Source organism: Chionomys nivalis, chromosome 17 (genome assembly GCF_950005125.1).
Source record: "Chionomys nivalis chromosome 17, mChiNiv1.1, whole genome shotgun sequence".
In the NCBI taxonomy this organism is placed as follows: domain Eukaryota; kingdom Metazoa; phylum Chordata; class Mammalia; order Rodentia; family Cricetidae; genus Chionomys; species Chionomys nivalis.
The window spans coordinates 693223-710908 of record NC_080102.1 but is presented as its reverse complement, the minus strand read 5'-3'; the positions used below and the strand labels follow the sequence as shown (position 1 = coordinate 710908).

The following is a 17686-nucleotide window of genomic DNA, read 5'->3' as shown; positions in this document are numbered from 1 at the left end:
TGTAGGTAAATATGTGATAGTTTACTCTCTTGCTCAAACTCGGTGTCTATTCTTTATCGAGGCAAGGGTGGCAGTAGTTTGAAGGCAGATTTGGCTACATACTGAGTTCCTGAGCAACTGAAGTACAGAGTGGAAAATTGTGTTAAGACAAAACAGGAAGGGTAGAAGAAAATAAAATGAGGGAAGGGAAAAGAGACAAAGAAGGGACAGAGAAAAGGAAGACATGTGGGAGGAAGAAGCATGCAGAAATGAAGAGAACAGACTAATAATCCAACAATTGCAAGCACATGAATGGATTATTTATTTTTAAAAGCTAAGTGGTTTAGGAAAAGTGGAAGTGGGGGAGAGAAAGTACATTTTAGAGCTCTAGCTCCAGGGCAAGTAATAAAAGTTTTTGCTTTAAATTTTTTCATAATACTGTGAGCAAAAGGAAAGTCTATTCCATCATATCAGCCTCCAGGGCAGAAAACACTAGCCTCCTGAGCTAAATCAAACTGGCATGGGCTCTCAGATTTCAGGCAGCTGCCATTGGTCTCTGCCTTCCATGAGGCCAAACCTGGCAGATAAAAGGAAGCAAAATAAATTTCCATTTATTTTATAGGCTACTTTTTTGCTCTCATCAATTAATTATGAGAGTCCTGCAAGCCCATTTTGCATTCCCAGTGTTCCCTATTAGGATGTTGGCAAGCAACCCCTCACCAAAGACACAAAGCTAACAAGTTCACGCTTGTGCACACACGCACATGCACACGCGCATGCGCATACACACACACACAAACAGTTTTTAGTCATGGTGCAATGCCCTTAAGTTGTTCACTGATGACAACCCTCAGTGCCACCTACTTTAAATTCCCTAAATCAGTAAAATTATTAGGATACACCAGTATTTAGGTTTGATGTGTGGAATCATAGTGGAATTCAAACATTTTTGTTTAGGTTTTTTGTTTTGTTTTTGAGACAATATCTCACCGGGTAGCCTAGGCTACCCTTGAACTCAGAGCAGTCCTCCTGCCTAAGCATCTCCAATGCTGGAATTGCAAGTGTGTGTCACCAAACCTGGCTGGCAATTTTATTACATTGTGTGGGTGTGTGAGCACGCACGTGCACACATACATACACATACACACACAGGCACACTATAGTGCATATGTGAAAATCAGAGGACAACTTGCAGAATTTACCCACACCAGGGTAAATTTAATTCAGGTCATCAGAGTTGTTAGTAAGGTCAAAGGAGTTTCAGTTGTACCTTGGTCTTAGGTTTATAGTAAGGATTAAATGGGGCAATATAAGTAGGAAGTTTAAAGGGACAGTAAAGTGTGTGGTCAGAGAACTATACATATCAACCTTGAACATTTCATCTCTGAATGACACATGTTCTTTGGGAAAAGAGCCTAAGAAAGTCAGCTTTTTTTCACCAAGCGAAACATTTACTCTATATCACCAGATAAACTTGAAATAAATAGGTAACCGCGATTTTATTCTGGGATTATGTGTTTGCTAGACATAGTGCACAAAGAAATATTTTAATATTTAAATAAAATGCCCTTTTAAGTGTCCTCTAAAAATATCCAAGGTCTTTCCAGCTCTAAAATGTTGTGATCTATGATAAAATTCATAATGAAACAATTTCCTGGAAATCATGGGATTATCTGATGGCATTGACTGGAAACAACTGAGACCCAGACTGGGAGCCTGTATCAGTATAGGAGAAAATATTGACTTCTTTTCTCTACCAATTGAAGGTCTCAAGCTCTGCTTGCAAGTGTGGTAAAGAAAGCAAGTGAGCTGTATCTGCAGACAAAGAAGCATGTCAAGACTCACAGAATCCCAAGCAGAGCAGAGGAAGTATGTAGAATTCCATGAAATAATTCAAAACTTCACCCTCGATCAAAGAACATGCAAGAAATTTAACTCAGGAGGAATTTAGCTAAGTGACATCATTTTAGAGATTGAAAAAGCAAAAGCTAGCGGTGGGACAATGGTTCATTTTGTAAAGTGCTTACCATGCAAACATAAGCCCCAACACCCACGTCAAAGTCAGGTGCAGTGGTGCATGGATATGACCCCAGCACTGGCAGGGTGGAGACAGGTGGATTCCTGGACCTCACTGGCCAACTGATCTAGCTGAATCAGTGACCTCGGGGTTTATGGAGATGTGCTGTCTCAATAGTTTAGGGAAGAAAACCCTTGAGGAAGATACGTGGTGTTGACTATTGGCCCCACAGGCTCACGCACACATGTGCATACACACAGAAACACGAGAGAGAGAGAGAGAGAGAGAGAGAGAGAGAGAGAGAGAGAGAGAGAGAGATCAAATGACAAACTCAAGGTCAACTGGTTTTTGTGGAACCTGGGGTCTAGGAAACAGAACTGCAGCAGTGACCAACTGTATATGCACAAATATACATTACTTTTTCCCCACTAGGACATATTAGCTTTCTTCATTCACCTACAACTCAACCAGTCCTTGTCTAAGGAAAACAGACATTGTTCGTAGTCTCGTCCTCAAAGAAAATGTCTGGTTTTACACACAAGTCAGTGACATGGTTCCGTTTTTAGAAGTACCTTTGCACTGTGGAAATACATTAAATATTACAGTGACAATGATGCCTCAAAAAAAAAAAGCAAGGGAGAACAAATTACAAGCAAGAAATAGTTCGCGTATATTTTGTTTTAAGCAAACGCATATACTCAAATCCAAGTAAAGGTAGAAAAGAGGGCGCGGAAGTCTAGTGATTAACCAAATTCCGAGAAAACAGAGTTGAAAGCCCGCTGTCTGCACTTCATATCCACTGTGCTGGTCATGTATTTGTTTTTGGATTTTCGAGACAGGGTTTCTCCGTAGCTTTTGGTTCCTGTCCTGGAACTAGCTCTTGTAGACCAGGCTGGCCTCGAACTCACAGAGATCCGCCTGCCTCTGCCTCCCGAGTGCTGGGATTAAAGGCGTGCGCCACCACCGCCAGGCTCTGGTCATGTATTTGTTCACGCTGCTCTGTTTCCTATGTTTGCCCACTTAATTCATTCGATTCTACTTCATAGTCGTTTGTTAGTTATTGAGTACTATTAGGTGCTACAAGTCAGACACTGGCAACTCAAAAAGCGAGCTTTTCACGCTGAATTGAAAGAATGAGGTAGAAAGTGAAAGAAATCCCCAAAGCGCCCCGCACCCTACCCCATAAAGCCTCCTTGCAGCTCAGGAGACTAGAGAACATTCAGATAGGGGCTGAAGGCGGCTCCTAGGCAGATGAGGTGCACGGCAGGGCTATAAGTGACAGACAGCAGCCGCAGGGCTCTGCCTCGGGGGTTTCAGTGTGACTGGAGGCAGTCCCAGGCCTCAGCTGGTGGCTCTGCAGCCCTCAGGAAGCTCATTGGTAGCCAGGCCTGCTGGCCTCTGCCCGCCCACCCGCCTCCCAGGAGAAGCCGGTCGCCCATGGCCCGGGTGCACGCACCTAGTCGCGAGGCTCTGCGGAGCAGCGGCGGCCACACCCGGGTGAGGCCTGCAGACAGCCTGGCCGCCTCCGGGGGCGGGAACGGGAAGGTCGCTCGGGTCGCGCTGGGCCCTTAGGGCGGGCCTCCGGAGGCCCCAGAAGCTGCTCCTGGCGCCCTGGGTCTGCAAGCCTGGCTTCTTCACACCGTAACAGCTGAGGAGACCGCCCTGACCAGTGGCCCGCAGACGATGGTGCAGCCCACCTCGCCGCAGCCTGAGGTCTGGGCTTTAAGAGAAGTTGTGGCTGGACGGACCTGGCCTGGACTGGTGTCTGTCTCCCTGAGCCCGGCTTAGGCCAAGTGGGGTCCTCAGGAAGCCTTGCGCTAGGAACTGTCAAACTCCTCCCCAAGGGAAGAGCTGAACAGTTATTTTGCCCATGCCGGAAATAATCCAGCACTGGGGAGGCTGAGCAGACAAGATCTCCCAGGACTTTGAGGCTTAGCAAGGGACACAGAACGAGTAAGACCCTGACTCAAAAACAAAACAACACACCAGGTTATTTTCTCCCTTCCTGCACGGTTTAAGGACTATAACAGAGGTGTCTGTGGAAGGCAGAGGACGTGATAATCAAAAATTCTTGTCTGTTTAGGCATTATAAGGTATCCGGGAAAGAAATATGCTTTACTACTCACAAAGCATGTGTGCACGTGCTTCTTACTTGTTTTTAATTATTATTATTTTAGTGAATACAAATTCCTTTGCTTAGCCAGACTCTTATCACAGTTATCTTGGTGAAACACTTCTCAGTTCTGGCTTTCCTCTTAACTACAAACACCAAGGAAAAACGTAGGCATGCTCATACATGTGTGTGTTATCTCAGAACTCAGAAGATGAGGCAGGGTGATTGTGAGTTTTAGGCCAGCCTGAACTGCATTGGAAGATGCTAAGAAAAAGAAAACTCACATGCTTAGAAAAGCAGGAAAGAAAAGAATTATACACAAAGAAGAACATTCGGAGTCCTTTCGTCTATGTGCACACAACTCTCAGATAACAGTGTTTACTAGTCCTGCTGCCTTCCACAAAGTACCATTTCTGTCAAGTATTCAAGGGTCTTCACAACATGGCCCTAGCTTGCCTTTCCACAAAGAGTAGTATCCAGCCCCACTGGGTTACATTTTTCTGAAACTACCTAAACAAAGAATAAGTTGTATTATTTCTAATTTTTTATAATTGTTATTATTATAAAATGCAATAAAAATCTAGCAAGTGTATATTAAAAGCTGTAGAATGGCAAACTCTAGTTTTTGTTTTAAAATGTATACAGATTTTAACAAGGAAAAATACTGCCCTATTTCACATTTCTAGTTGCTTACCCTCAGATCTGTACTTAGCTCATCTGCACCAATAAAAACAGCCCATAGCCTGTCTCTGGGACTTGTTCTCAGTGTGTCAGATGCATTACCTTCCTGACCTCATCTCCTGCTGTTCCTCTCATACCGAACAGGATTGAACCTCTTCAGCACCAGCTCCAGTGTAATAATAAGAGGAGTTTAACTTTCATTGCGTGCTATTTACTAAGACAGGTGAATTATCTGCAGGAGTGTGTCAACCCTATGAACTAGGCATTATTATTATTTCCACTTTACAGGTGAGGAAGCTGAGAGCTGGGGAGGTCAAGTTACAACCAATGAGGTCAAAGTCAACATTCTAAACTGAGCTGGCTTGATTCCAGGGTCCATCTTTGCAAACACTGTGTTGGTCCTTTTACCATGATCACTAGCCAGCAGAAGTTAATTACTCCATTCATGTCCCTCTATTGTAATACCCCCACCCTACTGGTTCTCATTTTATTCCCATCTGTTTCATAACTGTTACATTTATGATATAGTGACATCAATATAACCCCACAGCTCTTAGCGATGCTCTCTCTAACCGAAATACCCTGATAGTCCTGAATTTGGCTCGTTCAAGGCAGTGGAAGTGGAACTCATTCTTTGTGCTGCTGCTCTCTTCCAGGGTTCATGTTAGAATTATTTGCTACATCTCCATCCACTATGAAGCCATATGACATTTGATGCATTCATTTTCCTTACTAGTATAATTTGGATCTGCATAGTCCCAGCCACAAGCTCTGTTCCTGCATGCTTGGTCTGCAGCTGACGGTTTGGCTTGGGGAGGTTTTTGAAACTTTAGTAGGTGGAAAACTAAATCACTCTGTGCATGCTCTAGAATGTTATACCCATAATTCCTTCCACATTCTCTGTTCCTATCTGCCTTCTTGCTTTTCCTGCTTCTTGCTGCTATTGTAATGTTATTCCTAAGTGCACAGAGCCAAGCAGCCGTGAACTGAATCCTTTGAAACCATAACTGAGTAAACTCTTCCTTTCTTAGTTTGTTCTCTTTGGTATTTTTGTCATAGCTCCTTAAAATTAACTAATACACTTAATAAAAATGGTCATACTTATTTATATAGACAAATATTTACCAACATGTAGTATATCCACTACATTCTGAGTACTGAGAGCAATGTCTGACATATTACCCATTATAGGCGCTCAATATAGGGTTGTTATAAGTCCTGTAGACTAAGCTGACCAGAATACCATAAAGGTAAGGGACAAGTGATTGGCAAATCCAAGTGAGAACAGATTGGTGAAATAATTTGAGGAGTCGGCTGTACTTTCCAAATCCTAGTTGTCACCAACTCCTCTAGTCCCAAAAGTGACAGCCGTAGAAAAGACAACAGGATTGACGTGAAGCTAAGTTCATAGAAAACCCAACAGTCTATGTCACAACGCCAAGACCAGTGTGCAAGCTGGTCTCAATCCCATGATAACGCTACTAGTTTGTTTTCCCCACACAGGGTTTCTCTGTGTATCCCTGACTGTCCTGGAACTAGCTCTGTAGACCAGGATGGCCTAAAACTCACACAGATCCACCTGCCTGTGCCTCCCAAGTGCTGGGATTAAAGGCATTCACCACCCAGGAATAATGCTGTTCTTAATTACAGTGAATCTATGGGTGATAGAATTGAGTGTTCTATCAAAGTAAACAAGGATTGCAATGTTTAATCAAATTACACTACCTAAAATCAAAAATAAAGAATATTCTAGACAGTGACCCTGTTTACAAAAGAATTGCTCAATGTTCATTTTGAACATCCTATTCTATAATTATTTGATTAATCTTTTAGTTTTGCCAGTACTAAATCCGCCACTTTTTTTTTTCTGAGACAGGGTTTCTCTGTGTGGCCTTAGCTGTCTTGGAATTTGCACTGTAGACCTTTAGCCTCAAACTCACAGACATCTGCTTGCCTCTGCTTTCCAAGTGCTGGGATTCAAGGCATGTGCCACTACCAACAACCTATTAAATTTATTTATTTATATTTTTATTGGTGTTTTGTCTGTATATATGTCTGTGTGAGGGTGTTGGATCCTGGAATTACAGACAGTTGTAAGGTGCCAAGTGGGTGTTGGGAACTGAACCCAGGTCCTCTGGAAAAACAGTCAGTGCTCTTAACTGCTAAGCCATCTCTCCAGGCCCTGAGATCCAGCTTTTTTTATTTGTCTTATCTGTTATAAGATGTAAATGTCCTAAAAACAGACAAGTAAGTAGGAATGACTCATTAATAAGGTTGACTTTGTACTTGATAGCGAATGAGGACACTGCTAATAAAAGATGCATCTTCCTCCTCTCTCTGCTACTCAGTATTGAGGTGGTAAAAGGAGTAGCCATTGTCATATGGAAGGACTGGCTAGTTCAGGAGCTCTTGAATGTGGAAAATGGGTAAAGAAAGCACCACTGATTGGTACTGAAAGACCTCCACATTTTCAGGATTAGGTCATCCTGGGCATCCATCTTGGGTCTCTATTCTGTACCTGTCTGTGTGCTCAGTACAAGGGACAATGTTAGGAAGAAGAGGAAGGCATTGCTTTTCCTTGGCGTCAGCAAGGAGTCTAGTTGCTTTATTTGACTCCACAGATTAAAATAGTAACAAGACCAACCCTGAGAAGATGTGGGTTCTGACTCCACTACTCAGCATGTATATACATCTCTGTTACAGTTCTAAATTGTACTTCACACCTAACTACTGAGAATTCTGTTAGGAGACAGTCACGTGCATCTCTTAGTCCCCTTCTAGGATTTCCTTTTCTGCAGGATTGTCTCATTCATAGTGACTTCAGAACTAATATATTGGGGCCATTCTCCTGCCTACCAGGAAACATATAGCACAACATACAGAATAATTCAGAAATAGATGTCTTAAACAGCAAGCATGTTTACTCCTTAGTTTGGTTTTAATTTTCCACAATAAATGCAAGATTGTGGCTCATGCTAAGTGTATTCATCCTCCTATAGTAGTTTATTGCCCTTCTGAGCAACCTTTGCTCCCTCTTTCCACATGTTTCTGGAAGAATAACACCCCTGCCCATCACATAAGACTCAACCTGCCTTCTTCACGCCCACAGAAGTTTGCAGATGAAAATATGACTCTAACTTGGCCAAATCCCCCATTAAAATTAGCACAATCCACTGAAAGAGAAAGAGAAAATCCTTCTGGACACATGAAAGACAATAGAGGTTGCTTTGGTTAAACATTTTTCCAGTCACAAAAAAAGGGCACATGTGTGGAAAAAAATAGCCAACACCAGAAAAGAAGTAGATGCAAGTAGTTTGCAAATGGAGAGGGTTGACACTGTCTGAACCATAAGATCCAGATACGAAAAGCTAGATAAGAACCTTTGAAGCTACATATACAAGCAAATTTCTGCTTTCCTTTAGTATTTAGATCAACATTTCTGTCATTTGCTCCCATAAAGCTCTTTATTTATGTACATGAATTAGTTTGGTAACACTAACAATCCCTGGAGTGCATGGCTGCAGCTGCTAAGACCCTATAAACAGCTTTTGTGGTTATATCCAATGGTTCAGAAAATTGCCTCAGGTTCCACTGTGCACTAAACCCTCTCACTCTATTTCTTTATCTTTACTTTTATCCTACGGTCTGGTACGTGGATCTCTTTGGACTGACACTTCACAGTAATTGAGTCTGACTTCCTATTTTAGCTTTACCCCTCTTCTTGTTTCTGTTGTTGTGATAAATACCATGACCAAAATCAACTTGGAAAGAAAGAGTTTATTTTAGCTTACACTTCCAGGTAATGGTCCAACACTGATAGAAGTCAAGATAGGAACGCAAGGCAGAAAGCTGGAGGCACAAACTGAAGCCGAGACCATGGAAGAACGTGTTTACTGGTTCAGCCCCGAATGCATTTCCTGAAACAAGACTGGGCTATATTCTTTTCATCACGCTGGGCAGTATTTCTGATCTCTCTGGTCAAATCAGTACACTAAATAAGACATTGTTTTTCATAGCAACAATGACTGATTCCGTTTGTCTCCTCAAATGGGTTCTGTGGTTAACCACTGAGGCCCCACTGAAAGATGATCATTTTCACTTCTTGTCCTTCCCTTTGGGTTTTACATTCTGATATTTTTTAATCTAATGTTAAAACCTCCTGTAAATCCCACAAACTATTCAGTATTTTCTACAAGTTGGGTGATCAAAATTTTGATAGAAATAGGTAAGAAAGAATAAGATTTTATAGGAAGATTAGTCATTTAAATAAGAAAGTCTTAAAAATCTGCATCACCTAAAGCACTTCACCCAATACCAAAAAAACTACTGTGTGTTTTGTTATCTAGGAATACACACTCTAAAGTTCTTAGCAGAGTTTCAGCTGTCATTACTTTAGGATGTGGTTGTAATTAGAGATAAACTTTAAATAAATAATCAAGCCCAAATCCAATATGGCTTGTGCCATTTCTAGAAGAAATTAAGACACAGACACCAAGAGAAGAAAGACTATGTGAGAACAGCTAAGAAGATACTCACCTATCAGCCAAGGAGAGATGCCTCAGGAGAAACCAGGCCTTCCAGATCCCTGATCTAAGACATACAGCTTCTCCTAGCTGTGAGAAAACAAATTTTTCTGTTTAAACCATTTGTTTTCTAATATTTTGCTACAGCATCTCCAGCAAACTCTTACTATCTCTCACTAATTATTATAAGTTGGAATCTTTCTCTATAAATTCTTTGGAAAAGAGCAGTGGGAATCTCTCCCTGGCTTCCTCTATCTGCCCCTAATGTTATCTGTGGAATTATCACTGCACACTTTATCTTCAACCAGAAATTGAAGAACTGGAGCTGAGGTTTCAGTAGTGAGTGGGAAATGAAGCTAGTGGTTATGTGCCAGTGTTCTTTTCCTCAAAAGTCAATTATGGGTATACCTATAATCCCAATACCAAAGAGGCTGAGGCAAGATGATTAAAAATTTGAGCCCAATCGGAGTTGAACTGCAAGGTCCTGTCTCTAAAAACAAAATGAAGCAACAACAAGGAGCCATGATCAATAACAACTCCTTTTTCTTTTCTTCTTATCCTTCTCTAGTTTCTAAAAAATTTTGTGCAAGAAAATTGATATAGGCAAACAATGTTTATGTCTATGTATGTAGGAGTGGGAGTAGTGGTAATGTATGGTGGCCCAGAGAAGGTTCTGGTATTTGAGTGAAACATCTAGTATCTATAAAAGGCAATAGGATCCAAAACTTGCTGACCTGGCATAGGATGTATTTTGAAGTTCTAATAGTTCTACATGAGGCTATGTTAAGACATATTAGCATAGGAAAAGACAGTCTGAAAAAGATTCCAATCCATAAATACCCAAATTAACTGAGCAGACACTTCTCAAAGGAAGTACATATGGTCAAAAAATATTTGAAAAGTGTTCACATTCTTGCTCACCAGAGGAATAAAATAAAACTATACTAAGAGTCTAATTCACTGAAATCAAATGGCTATCATCAAGAAAACAAATGACAACAAACACCCTTAAGGGTGTGTGTTTGGGGGCGGAAGATGCAAATATACTACCGGTAGGAATGTGAACTGGTGCAGTCTCAATGGAAATCACTGTGAAGAGTCCTCAAATAAACTGCTAAACACAGAACTAACGTATGATCAGTGTATATATCAGATTACATAGCCAAATAAATTTAACTGCATCCTCATAGACAAAACATCCATTTTTATCATGGTACTATTTATATTTTCTTAATATGGAGCCTCCAAGATTCCCATCAAAATATGAATAGATAAATAAAATGTAGAACATAGGTACAATGGGGTTATATCCAGTCATAACAAATAATGAAACTCATTTCCAGAAACATTAAGGGAACTAAAGATCATTTCAAGTAAAATATGAGAGATTGGATCATCACATGGTTTCTTTGGTATGCAGAATCTGAGTAAAAATATACACACGCACAATGAAATAAGAAGGGATGAAGGAGACTAGCAAGAAGGTTGATGCTGCCATCATCACGACAGCAGGAGGCAAATGTGAACAAAGTACAATGCCAATTATGAATGAAATGTCAGAATGAAACACATTATTTTGTATACTAACTTGAAAAATATTTTTGAAAATGTGTGTTGAGGACATTTTTAGGATGACCTCCTTCAAGTGAGATATTTAAAGCTTAATAGTTTACATTGCTCTCTGAACACCCCCCCCCCCACAGACGAAGAGCCCAATGAGGACAGATAGGTGGTTATGTAGAGGAGTGATTGGATATATTAAGTGAATGGAGACCTAGTGTAGCATAGCTATTACTTCCAAATTGAAACCTTTCTTTCCAGAGGGAGGCAGAAACTGATAAGACTCGGGAAGTAAACAAAACCTAAAGGGTTCAGGAAATTTGCAAGATTCACAAAAAAACCCTTCTCAAGGTTACAAAACTTGTTAGTGACTGCTAGGAGGAGGAGATGCTTCATCTAGCCAAGTTGCCTGAGTTTTATGCAGACATGCAGCTTTGCCGAGTTGTTATTTACGCTGCAGTTGACTTCCCAGTGACTTAGCTGTCTATGACCTTTCCTGTAAGTAAGTCTTCACCTATGGCCCTATAAATAATTTCAATAAACTCACTGGTTCACTAAGGTAGACTAGGATAAATTCTATGGTTTGTCATTAGTCCTCACCTGAGATAACAAGGTATTTGTTCATAACTTCCATGAAAAGTCACACAACAGCCAGCTACCTCATTTTTTGAGAGGGTGTGATGATGAATCTCAGCTGTGATCTTGATGAGATCTAGGATGACCTGGGTGAGGAGCTCTGTGCACGCCTCTGGGGATGACCTGGGTGAGGAGCTCTGTCAATGTCTCGGGGATGACCTGGGTGAGGAGCTCTGGCATGCCTCTGGGGATGACCTGGGTGAGGAGCTCTGGCATGCCTCTGGGGATGACCTGGGTGAGGAGCTCTGGCATGCCTCTGGGGATGACCTGGGTGAGGAGCTCTGTGCACGTCTCGGGGAAATTAACTTGACTAGTTTAATTGAGGTGGGAGACCCATCAACTCTGAATAACTCCATCCCTGAGCTCAGACCCTGGACTGTATAAAAGAGGAGAAAGTGTCTAATTATTTTTCTGTTGCTGTGACAAAACACCAGAACCAAGGCAACTAATAAAAGAAACCATTTGTTTTGAGGACTCATGGTTCCAAAGTGTCGATTTCACAACTATCATGGCATTGAAGAGCAGAAACTGGCATCTTACAAGTAGGAGACAAAGAGAGCTAGCTGGGAATGGTATGGATTTTTTGAAGCCTCAAAACCTCCCACCCCCAGTGACCCATCTCCTCTAACAAGACCACGGCTCCTAATCTCTCCCAAACAGTTCAACCAACTGAGGACCAAACATTCAAATAAATGAGTTTATGGGAACCATTCTCACTCAAGCCACCACAGTAAACTTAGCATAAGCAAGCATTCATCACTTCTGATTCTTGACTATGATGCACATGTTCATCTCCCAAAGCTCCTGCCAGTGTAAATTTCCCCGATGTATCTACTGCTTGTGTACAAAATGGGGGAGTCTTATGGATTTCCCTCCTTCACACCAAAAGCAATGTTTCAATTTGGAAGTAATAGCCATACCACACTACTCTTATTTCACTTAATACATTTAATCCCTCCTCTAGGTACCCAGTTTTCCATCTGTCCTCCTTACATCATTTGGGCTCCCTTAAGTCACACTGGGTCAGCCTACCTTGTGGATGCCTATCCACCCCATTCAAGCTCCATAATAAATAATAATAAATAATAACAATCCTATCAACCAATTAGGTCTCCTATTATAGGTAACAAAAGTGTGAGTCAAAAAAACAAAAAAAAAACACATACCACAGAGACACTGTAGTCCATATTGTTTTTGTAAGGTATTTTATAACAATAATGAAAAAAGGAACTAATATACTAGGGATTTAAAAATGGCAAGGCATCCTGTGAATGATTCCTGTGTGTTGGATTATACTTGGTGATAATAATGCTGATAATTTGTTTCATTGCATAAACATTTTATGTTTGAAGACATAGATATTAGAGAAATAAACATCGAAGCGTACACATCAAGGCATATGTACTTCTTGTCACATATGACAAAGGGTGAGAAACAGCGACAACGAAACATTAAGCACACTGGGTAATAGATACTGGTTTTTGAACACTATTCTCCACTAAAAGACATCCAGGGCCTTTGGAGAATGCCTGATTTCAGAACTGGGCTAGACAAAGTACCAGAGAAACCTGAAACCTCTTTTGAATAGTAAAGTTAGAAAATGCTAGGAGAATTTAACAACATGCCACATCAAAAGGGCATAGAATCCCAGTTGAAGGGACTCTTATTGACCAAATATAGAATAATATAAATATGAAAATTAATAATGATAGTAGCAAACTAACACTCCATAAATGAAATAAGAATACACACGATATAAATAAAGACCCAATTGGAAGTGTGACTAGGCTATTGATGCAAACTCAAACTATTTCCCCACAAGATACTAATGATAAAGGGCAAGATGCCTGGAAAATGCCACCTTAATCAGAGATCAATGTCAACATAAGTAGTAATGAGGCGAATCTAAATCCTGTGCAACTTAATGGAATGTAATGAGAAGAAATTACATCAGGTCTGTGATGTTTCTTCTGTGATGTATTGCCTGACTCTACTCACGAAACCTTACCAGATGCATCTACATTGAAAGCATTCTATAAAATAACTACCTAATTTTTAATTCTGCAAGTGCCAAGGTCATGAAGGTCAAGTAAAGAGTAAGCATGTTGCAAATTGAAGGAGACTGAAGATATAGGGCATAAAGTTTCAGCACATTATTTTATACTGAAATCTTCCCTTAAAGCATGTCATCGAAGAGAATAGAGAAACCATCGGTTGAGAGAAGTAACCGCATGGATTTCCTGGTTTGGTACGTGCATTGAGGAGATAAAGGAGAATGTCAATTTTTTTATCCTTTTAGAAAATACATCTGAATATTAGAATCATGGGCCATCCCATAATTCAGCAGCTTCTGCTGTGATTCTTCAGAAAACCAGTGTGAAATGCAGCTTTTCTGTGCATTTGGGATTGTTTCCAACTTTAAAAAAGAAAGTCAAGAGAGTGGCTCAGTATCTTCAATGAATCCATGCCATGAGGGAAAAAAAAAAAAAGAATAGTCTAAAAGGGGCTTATGGGATGCAACCAGCAGATGGAAATGTTGTCCTAAGCTGAGTTTCAAGCTTGCATAAACCATGGGCAAAGTGCATTTTGGGGTCAATTTGTATACAAGAAATGAAGATACATGATAATATTCTTGAGAAATAAATAATAACTTTTGCTCTGGTATTCACTGGGATGGCAGGAATATTTATATATTTTCTCATTTTTGTTGTTTTTTATTTTCTAATAAATATTTATGTACTGGTTCTACATTAGTACATTATATTAAAGTGATGTTTAAGAACAGAATTAGAGAAAGGAGAGTTGTTGAAATCTATATTCTCTACTTTCAGTCATTCATATTTCATTTAGAATAACTATGGCATTTTGACCATTGTTCCTAGCAAAGGTTGGTGACTAGGTCTGCTCTTCCACCCACTTCCAACCAATTACTTGTGGCTACATTAAATCCTAGCTGGAGAATTCTGAAGTTGGCCTTACCAAAGAGCACGGGAAGATGGATTAATGATGCATCCTATGAATGTATAAGTGGCCCAAAGTGATTCCCACTTTTCTTCAGACTCATATAGACCTTGACACCAGCTATAAGGTTGCAGCGCACCATGCCCATCTGTGCTCTATGCGCCACCATAAAGTTCATGAACCGGGCAAGGGGCTGGAGATTGAAACACACAAAGACTCACAGAGACAGAGACACAGGTCATCCTTGATGCTAAAATGCCCCAAGAATGCCCCCTTTATTGTGTCCAGGGGCATCTTATATAGGGATAGCCATGCCCCAGCCTAATGCACAAGAAACCACTTCCCTGCCACCAGGAACTCCTGAGGGTCTTGTGCTCAGCGCAGCTGTAGGCACTCAGATCAGGGGAAAACAAGTTGTTTACAAGAAATTCAAGATTTGGGGGTTCACTGATCCCAACACAAGGTAAGGCTTGTGACCTTGGTACTTCTTCACAAGAATACTGAGAAATATATAGAGGGATGGAGGGAGGGCACAGGACAGGGACTCTGAAATCAGAAAGATAGGCTTCGGTGACAGAAAGAGAGAGCCTAGTGAAAATGACGGCTGAGGAAGGCCTTATGAGCTGACCACAGCTATTTAGAAGTGCAGGTAATTTAGATATCTACTATCCCCTCATCAGCAAGGGCTGCTAATATTCTGCACACAGAATAAACATCTATATGATCTACTCAGTAATGATGACATGGTCCATTTTCCGTTGCGATAACTGAATACCACAGACTGGGTAACTGGTGAAGAATGGCATTTTATTTAGCTTACAGCTCTGAATGCTGGTAAGTTTAAAAGCAAGATGCCAGCATCTTGCCTTAACTTTCCCACTGCATGGCAACATGGCAGAGGGCACTTGGTAACAAAACAGAGCAAGCACAGGCTAGCTTCGTCTCTCTCTTTCCTTTATTTTAAAGCCACTAATCCCAAGCTGCATCCTTAGCCTTATGAATTTATCTAATCACAATTACTCCCAAAAACAATTTCCACATTTAAACAATATTAGTGTATAAATATGGGGATTAAGCTCCTAACAAACAAACTTTCGGGATCCTCCTTAAACTGCAGCAGGCAAGTATAGCAAGGTTAGTGATTAAAATGTTCTGTTCTGTTGCATTCCAAGATTCTGATCTGAGGATGGTTAAATGACTCATTCCAAGTCACACAGAAAGACCCAAAGCATCAGTCATAAGTTATATATAAAAGCAATGTCAGAGCAGAAATAAATGAGACCTTTCAAGTCAGCAAGGCAATCCCACAAACCACCAGCTTATGCGCTTGACCATTCAGCTAAAAGTTGGGTGGATCCTTGCTCATCGTAATGCTGAGGTTTTCACAAAGGACGTGAGGATAACAAATAGAGTTGCCTGTGGTTTCTTGAGGACTTGTTTCTCAACATAAACTAAAGAAAAAAAGTTCTTTGAAGCTGAAATGGAGCTCCAAGTCAGACCACATTTGAGAAGAGTACTGTAACCCAGTAGGCCCCTAAAACATCATGTTAGCTTTAGAAGGCATTCTCAGTTGCTGTAACAGAATGCCTGGAACAGAGCCAAGCAGCTTTAGAAAAAACCCAGTCCCTTAGACACAAATGACACTGCCAAAAGAAAATTAAAAGAAAAAATGGAGCAAGGAGGTCACGTATCCTAGCCTGGCATCTGGCTCTTACAGCTGCTGAATCATATCCATACAGTGTTCTGTGAAGAGATTCCCACGAGAGTCCACAGGCCCAGCAAGCTAGAGAGTTGTCTATGATCTAGTTCACAAGTGCTTGCTCAGATTATCAGGAAACACTGAGAATGCCCACAGAAATATTTCCCTGTCTCTTATTAACGGAATGGACAAGATTGCCTCTGGGCATGGGGGGCATTGCTCAGTGAAAAAAGAAAATGGAAGTGGTGACTAAGAAAAAAGCCATTTCTTAATCTTGTTCTCCCATGACTGAGATACAGGGGTTGAAACTGGACTCTTCTCTTTCCTTGTGAGGCGGAAGCACAAAGGCAGAGCTGGCTCATTCTCACCAAGTGAGACCAGCCAAGCAGGAACCGTTCTCCCACCCGCACAGATGCCTTGGGCTCTTTTTTTCTTTTCAGATTGTTGGGAGCAAACAGATGGCTGCAGAAGCCTGGATTTCAAATTTATGAATGGAAATTTAAACAGATGTTAGCAATCAAGATGGCATGTAAGATTTTTTTCATACCATGTTTATAGCCCTGCCTCCTTCACATAAATGGGAGATGTGGGTCATAAAAGGGTAGTTTTTGATCTTGGGGACAGCCTGCATCCAACATGGTGATTATGTAGCACAGTAACGGAAATATTGAAAGAACAAAGGAAGAAAACACTAATCATCTCCCTGTATGAAAGCTAAATGTTTATCTGTAGAATGCTCTAATGTATCTGTACAGAAACCATTAACCATCTGAGCATTTTCTATGTTTTAAGTAGGTAAAATTGAAGCCTGGGGTTTGGATGAATATCCACAGACACCTAGTTGCTTGAATTTTGTTTAGATTTGATATAATAAAGATTGTTTTGTTTTGCTTGGCTGAAGGTCCCAGACATACAAGGTCCTTCCAAATTTCATAGACGAATAAGAGCCAAGTAATAAAGAACTGATAGTTGTTGTGTGGTGAGAAGCAGGACTGGGAAAGAGAGGTGGGTGGTACTGGGGGTATTCTGTGGGATATTTTACTCCTTTGGCTTTTTGAGGGGCCCACCACCTAGAAGCCAAATAAATCACACTGAAGCTTATTATTACTTATAAACACCCGGCTTTAGTGTGGCTTGTTTCTTGCCGGCTTTTCTTATCTTAAATTATCCCAACTACCTTTTGCCTCTGGACTTTTATCTTTCCTATTTCTGTATACCTTTCTTTACTTCTTTCTCCATGGCTTGCTGTGTGGCTGGGTGGCTGGCCCCAGATGTCCTCCTCTCCTTGTTTTTCTTCTTCTCGTTTCTCCTTCTGCCTGCCAGCCCTGCCTATCCTTGCTCTTGTCACGCTATTGGCTGTTCATCTCTTTATTAGGACCATCAGGTGTTTTAGACAGGCATAGTAACACACCTTCACAGAGTTAAACAAATGCAGTGTAAACAAAAGTCACACACCTGAAAATAGTATTCCCCAACAGGAGTGGGATTGGAAAAATGATTCAAACTTCATCAAGTAG

The 17686-nt window shown here is 40.9% G+C and overlaps 1 protein-coding gene across 1 annotated transcript in view; it reads right to left on the bottom strand.

Moving 5' to 3' along the window:
- The window catches only part of Cpq (carboxypeptidase Q), a 336477-nt gene extending 332675 nt beyond the window's left edge, over nucleotides 1-3802 (bottom strand). The window contains exon 1 of the mRNA XM_057791890.1: nucleotides 3453-3802. The gene's annotated coding sequence lies outside the window, so the exon portion shown is untranslated. The remainder of the gene's footprint in view (nucleotides 1-3452) is intronic.
- Nucleotides 3803-17686: the final 13884 nt, after the last annotated feature.